The 7,124-nt window shown below is 47.1% G+C and overlaps 1 pseudogene; it reads left to right on the forward strand.

Annotated features, from left to right (window-relative positions):
- Positions 1-5,337: 5,337 nt before the first annotated feature.
- On the forward strand, positions 5,338-6,780 carry LOC106610120 (glyoxalase domain-containing protein 4 pseudogene; annotated as a pseudogene).
- Positions 6,781-7,124: the final 344 nt, after the last annotated feature.

Consider the following 7,124-nt stretch of genomic DNA (forward strand, 5'->3'; position numbering starts at 1 on the left):
GAAAGTATAGGCTCACAAGCAGCTCTAGGATGGCTCAGTATCTGAGTTTTGGAGAAAACTAGCACACACGCAGGCACACACACACACACTCTCCCGCCCCCTCCCAGCCGCAGGTCCTGGCTCCCAGCATGCATTAGGCCATCCATCAGCCTCACAGTGGATCCAGCCCTTAGCGCACATGGAGAGAGAAAAATTGACAGAAAAAAAGAATGGAGAGAATGGTGCTTAATTCACAGTAATTAAGTACCTAAAAATTAAATGAGTGAATAGAAGAAAGAAATTTGCTGAAGCTGATTTACCGCTCCAACCTGGTGATGCATATCCCACAGGACTGTGGAGGGGTTTGGCTCAGAACAGAATTATTAACAGAATTATTAACATGGCTATTGTAAGAACCGACACTGGCAGGCCTCATTCTTTAACTGGGTCCTGATGAGGGATAATACCACCATGGTGGAGGGGTACCTGACGGGCCTCATTGTTTAGCTGGGTCCTGATGAGGGATAATACCACCATGGTAGAGGGGTACCTGGCGTGCCTCATTCTTTAGCTGGGTCCTGATGAGGGATAATACCACCATGGTAGAGGGGTACCTGACAGGCCTCATTGTTTAGCTGGGTCCTGATGAGGGATAATACCACCACGGTGGAGGGGTACCTGACAGGCCTCATTGTTTAGCTGGGTCCTGATGAGGGATAATACCACCATGTTAGAGGGGTACCTGGCAGGCTTCATTGTTTAGCTGGGTCCTGATGAGGGATAATACCACCATGTTAGAGGGGTACCTGGCAGGCTTCATTGTTTAGCTGGGTCCTGATGAGGGATAATACCACCATGTTAGAGGGGTACCTGGCAGGCTTCATTGTTTAGCTGGGTCCTGATGAGGGATAATACCACCATGTTAGAGGGGTACCTGGCAGGCTTCTTTGTTTAGCTGGGTCCTACTGAGGGACTTGTTTTGGGCAATGGTTCTCCCATGGATGATAGTGTCCATGTCCTTGCTTCATGTTGCTTAACACTACCTTTCTCCCCTCTCCTGTTCAGCCCAGATTATCTACACACTAATGAGTGTCGCTAGCTGTTAATGAATGACTGAGACTGGGGCTGGAGCTACCAATAGGCTGCTTGCTCCCTGAGGGCTATCTCATATCATGATTTAACACCAGACATATTGGACAATCACACTCCTCCATCTTCCCTCCCTCCCTAGTCATTGTCCCACTCCTTCCTCTCCCTTGTTCTCTCCTCATTCCCCTTGCTCCCGCTCCTCCTTTTCCTCCCTCATTCTCTCCTACCTTATTCCCCCTTTCACTAAGGCTTGATAGTGTCACCATGGACACCCACTATACTCTGTCATAACTCGACTGTGACTGACTTGGTACTGCTCTGCTCTGAGGCATGGTACTGCTCTGCTCTGTGTTGTTCATGGAATTTTGGATGATGGTAGTTGGCCAGCCAAATGACCACAGTCTCCATAATATTTAGACACACATTTTCTCCTCACCTCTGCTCCTGACTGCATGTGCTATCATAAAAATAGAAAGAATAGTCTAACCCTAGCAATTTGACTGGTAAACTCATGGGTACACTCGCAATGGCTGCCTGGTATTGTGATGTAATAATTTCCATGGTAATGTAGCATGTTCAGGTTTCCTAGCCACCGTGCTCTACAACTGCATTGCTTGCTGTTTGGGGTTTTAGGCTGGGTTTCTGTACAGCACTTTATGACATCAGCTGATGTAAGAAGGGCTTTATAAATACATTTGATTGATTGAAATTTGATTGATTGATGTTCATTCAAATGATGCTAACTGATGTGGCTCATGCAATGGAATGTATTTTTTTTTAAGTCAGTTGAGTTGAATAAACAAATCACACCACATATTGATTGGTACACTTCCTGATTTTCTCTCTCATCCTCAGAGGCTAGGAGAGCATTGGGGGAACTCGAGCGTAGTATTAGTGAGATTGAGGTAGAGATGGTGGGACAAGGCAATGTAGTTCTCCAGGCTAACTTAGCTGAATTATGTAGGGACCTGGGCAGTTTTTTCCAGGTTAAAGCAAAGGGAGCACTTGTAAGAGCTAGGTTCACCTTGCTCAAGGAGATAGATACTCCCAGTTCCTAATTCTTTGGTTTGGAAAGACAGAGTGTTGAAGCCAAGGGTTTGCATTGTCTATGGCTGTCTGATGGGCGGGTGACCTCTGTGGTGGGGGAGATGCAGGAGCGGACTGTGGAGTTTTTTAATGAGTTGTATAGGGCAGAACTGTGTGATCCTATGTGTGCTCAGGTTTTGTTTGTATAAATCCCTAAGCTCTCTCTGGCACAGAGGGATACAATTGATATTCCCCTGTTGTCCCATGAACTAGCAGAGGCCGTAACCTAAATATCCCCCGGCCGTGCACTGGGGGTCGATGGACTCCCAGTGGAGTTTTATAAAAAATTCTGGGGAATAATTGGACTGGATCAGGAAGGACTGGGAGGGGCTGTCACAGGCAATGGTGTCAAGACTGGCCAGGTGGAGGTGGCTCCTGTCCCAAGTGTCATGTAGAGGGAGGGTGCTGATAATCAACCACCTGGTGGCATCTTCCCTGTGGCATAAACTGGTTGTCCTCAACCCCCCGGTAGGTCTCCTCACAGCTGGTGGATTTTTTTCTGGTCGAGCCATCACTGGCTGAGGTCAGCAGTGTTGTATATGTCCGTAAACTAAGGAGGACAGGGCCTGGTGGAACTGGAGAGCTGGGTGGCTGCATTCCGATTAAAGGTGGCGCAGAGACTGCTGAACAATACTGATGTCGGCTGGAGGGAACCAGCATGTGCGCTGCTGAGGAGAGCTGGTGGATTATGGTTGGACTGGCAGCTATTCCCAATGAGGCTGGAGAGGCTGAGTACAGCAGGTCTCTCTGATTTTTACTCTGCACCGCTCAGGGCCTGGCAGCTGCTAAGGCCCACAAGAGAGTGGGGTGTGGAGCCTGGGCTGTGGGTGTGGGAGGAGCCTATCTGTTGAGATCGGGGGTGGAAAACCCCAGAAGTCCTGGCACAACAAACAGGACTAACATCTCTTAGGTTGCTGGAGAGATTCCTGGAAGAGGTCCAGGAGAAACTGTCTGAGCCTGTAAGTGGGGTGTTTGAGCGGCCAAAAGGGGAGGGGCCACCAATTTTTCTGCCACTGCAGGTGACGGAAGAGGCTGGTGACTGGCAAGGGGGTCTGGAGGATTTGTTAGATTTTAACGCTCTGAGCCTGGGGGAGTTTGAGGGGGTGGGAGGTAAACCTATATCTACAACCTCTGCATTAAAGTTAGGAACATTAGGAGCCTAACAGGAGTGAAGGCACATCAGTGGCAGGGGGTTTGTGGGGCAGAGAGTATGGTGGGTTTTAGATGGAGGGGGCTCTACAAACTCCCAGTACCAAAGAGGTCAGGGGACCTCCAGTTGGAGGGTTCTACATGGAGCCTTGGCAACTAACAGCTGGTTGGCACGGGTTGAACCGGGAGTCGGAAATGGGTTAAACTGTGATTTATGTGTTTTCTGTGTGCGCCAGGTGAATGCCATTAATATCTCTGTTGGAATGTCTGTGTGAGAGGTTGGGGGTGGAGTTTACTGTCTGGATGTTTATAATAGGGGACATGTATTCAAATAAGGAAAGGCCAAATGTGTGTTGTTGAATTTTCTGTTTGCTCAGGAAAAGTTGTCTATTTAGCTAACAAGGACGAACAGGGTCAAAGGTAACAGACCCTTTACTATTGTTGCATGGGATGTCTCTGCACGCCTTAGGGTGGAATTTTAGTTCTATAAAATGATAAAAAGTGTGGAGATGTTTCAGGAGATATGGAGTGTTGGGGGGGCTGTCTATACAGCTGGGGAAGATGGGTTGGATATACAGTTGTTTTTTGTGATGTGTGATGTTGTTTTGTATTGTGTGGTAGAGGGCAAGGTGAGTATGCAGTACGGCAGTACAGGGGATATTAGTTTTGGGTGGTGGTGAGGTTTTAATGAAATTAGAATTTATCATTAAAGAAAGACAAAAAGTCAGTCTCCCTCTCTCACTCTTCCTCTCTCTCGCTCTCGCTCACTCTTGCTCACTGTTTATCTTCATCTCTCAAACTATGTCTCTCTCTCTCTCTCTTTCCATGTCTCTCTCTCTCTCTCTCTCTCTCTCTCTCTCTCTCTCTCTCTCTCTCTCTCTCTCGGTCTATCTTTCTTTATCTCTCTCTCTCATTCTCTTTCTCTGCATACTGGGAGTGTGGTGCATGCTGGGAATTGTATGAGTGAGTGCGAGTGATGTCTGGAGTCAAATCGCCTTTGTTTTCCTTATTGTTTACTTTTCTTGGTGGTTTTCCTTTTTCTTTGCATGATTAAGGTTATCATTATTTTTATTTTTGTGGTAGAATTAAGTATATTGGATTTCTTGTTGGAATTGCCATGGTTTTGGCGGGGATGGCGACCCACATGGAGATGCCGTCCCTGTCACTTCGGCACGGCTTTAGGTATGTTCCTGAAGCTACTGTCACTGTAGGAGAGAAGGTAGGCTATGAAAATGTTGCTTATGCATCGCGGATGAATAAAGCGGTGGTAGTCTTTCTTGAAGAAGAGCATCTTGTTGTTCGGATGGTTGAGCATGGCATACTGCTTATGTTAATTCAAGTTACGCCGCTTTTTTCTCCGTTTATTCCCAATGAGCTATTGGAGCGCAAATTATTGTGGTTGGGGAAGTTTGCAAGTTCAATTAAGATTGTCCTGTTGGGTTGCAAACACCCGGCTTTGAAACAGGTTAGGTCGTTTTGGCGACAGGTGTTTATGTTTTTGGACTCATTGGAGTTTGGAGTTATCGTTGGAGTTGGAGTTATCGTTTAAAGTTAAGTATGTCACAGACTGTACATGGCTCATGCTAGTACGGTCAGTCAACGGTGTTTTGATTGTGGGGATGTTGGCCATAAGCGACATGCTTGCCCGAAAAGAGAGAAGGCGGAGGGAGGGATGCCGGTGGTCCTCATAACGCCTGGGCCCACTGATGTAGGGAGAGGTGGGCCGACAGTGGTAGAGTAGCCACAAGCACCTGTTGCTGAGGAACAAGTTGTCTGTGTTGAGGGTACTGAGTTGCAGCTTGTACCAGAGGGGAACATAGTGTCTGTTATGCAGCATAAACATATTGTTGTAGGAGGTAAGGACAGATTTGGGGAGCCATTTCCCCAGACTGGTGAGGAGATGCCCAGTATGCATGATGGGGTACAGGAGGGGGTTCAGGTGGGGCTAGTCTCCCAGGTAGTGTAGGAGATGCCCGGTATGAGTGATGGGGTGCAAGTGGGGAGTGTTGAGAGGGATGTGCCTGATGGGAGTCAGCGGTCTGTGGCCACAGTTGAGGAGGATCAGGAGAAGGATATGGACATCTCTTCTGATATGATAGCAGCTGGTGACGACTCAATTTACAATTTAGAGGAGGTTAAAAGGTTCCTGGATCAGACTTTTGGGAAATCTGTCAAATTGGCAGATGTATTTGATCTTGATAAGTTTGTGAGGTCAGCTGTGATGTTACAGAAGATGGTGGGTTTAGACCAGTTGAGTGTGATGAAGCGTTTCCGCTTGAGGGAATTTGTTACTGCTGTTATAGCAGCAAAAGGAAGTGGGAAACGTGGTAAGGTTAAGAGAAAATTAAAACAATGATAAAGATCATGTTTCTCTGCTGTTTCTTCTGTTTTTCCTTTCTCTTTTCTGTATGGCAATCAATTGAATGGATCCTTACTCAACGTAGACAAACTAAGCGTGATACATAATCGTATAGTACATAACAAACTCACTTGGATCGTAGTGGCTTTAATTCGAGCCTTGCATTTCGTTTTTAAAGTGGGTGACAGAAGCAAAACGGCCACCTTTAACAGAGATGTGCTCGGCATGACGATTTTGCGTTACAAAGAGTTTGAAGAAGGATGTAAGGCAACTTGTAAGGGCCCTTATGATGGAAAATGGAGCAAGACAATGGTCAGCTTTGGGCCAGAGGTTGATGACTTTGTGGCTGAACTGTTCTACGGTGATGGAGTGTGAGAATTTCGCCTAGGCAATGACTTCCTCAGTTTGACTCTGCAGTCTAGCCAGGCTTTCAACAATGCTAAGTGGCTTGGTTGGCCCCTCACTGAGGTTGGAAATGGCCTCTACCTGGTTGAGGCCTCAGGAGGTTATCACTTCTACCTGGTGGACAAAGATCAGACTCCCAATGATCCTGTGCAGAATGTGAGTCTGGCATGGTCTGACCTGCAGGAATCAATACATTGCTGCTCCTCCCTTCTGGGAATAAAGGTGAAAGAGAACAATGAGGAGAAGAAGACTATCCTGATGGGATTCACAGACACTCATTGTAACCTAGAGCTTCACAACATTGTTGGGACAGTAGATCATGGGACAGCCTTCGGGCGGATAGCATTCTCCTGTCCACGTGAGCAGTTTTCAGATCTTGAAGCCTTGATGACAAAGGGAAACCATCAAATATTTACTATCTTGGTTAGCCTGGACACCCCTGGGAAGGCTTGTTTAGCCTGGACACCCCTGGGAAGGCTTGTTTAGCCTGGACACCCCTGGGAAGGCTTGGTTAGCCTGGACACCCCTGGGAAGGCTTGGTTAGCCTGGACACCCCTGGGAAGGCTTGGTTAGCCTGGACACCCCTGGGAAGGCTTGTTTAGCCTGGACACCCCTGGGAAGGCTTGGTTAGCCTGGACACCCCTGGGGAGGCTACAGTAGAAGTGGTCATTTGGGCTGATTCAGATGCCCATGAGATCTGCTTTGTTGTTTGAGTGTTTATAGTGTTGTGGGTTCCCAGACCCAATAAAGCTTCTTTAAAACTCAAACTCTTCGTCTCTCTCTCTCTTTCCCTCTCGGTCTATCTTTATCTCTCACACTCTCTGTTTCTCATTATCTTTCTTTATCTCTCAAACTATCTCTCTATCTTTCATTATTTCTCAAACTTTTACTCTCTCTCCTCTCTCTTTCTCTGTGGTCTTATCCCTGTGTGTGCCGCGGCTCAGAAAGACTACGTTTCTATTTCTCATAGTGTCACACACAGTTAACTGAGCTCTATTTATCTCTCTGTGTCTGGAGGTCTTTCTCTCATTCTCCTCCTCTCCTCCTCCTTCTCTTT

The sequence above is a fragment of the Salmo salar genome, chromosome 01, assembly GCF_965601325.2.
Source record: "Salmo salar chromosome 01, fSalSal1, whole genome shotgun sequence".
Classification (NCBI taxonomy): domain Eukaryota; kingdom Metazoa; phylum Chordata; class Actinopteri; order Salmoniformes; family Salmonidae; genus Salmo; species Salmo salar.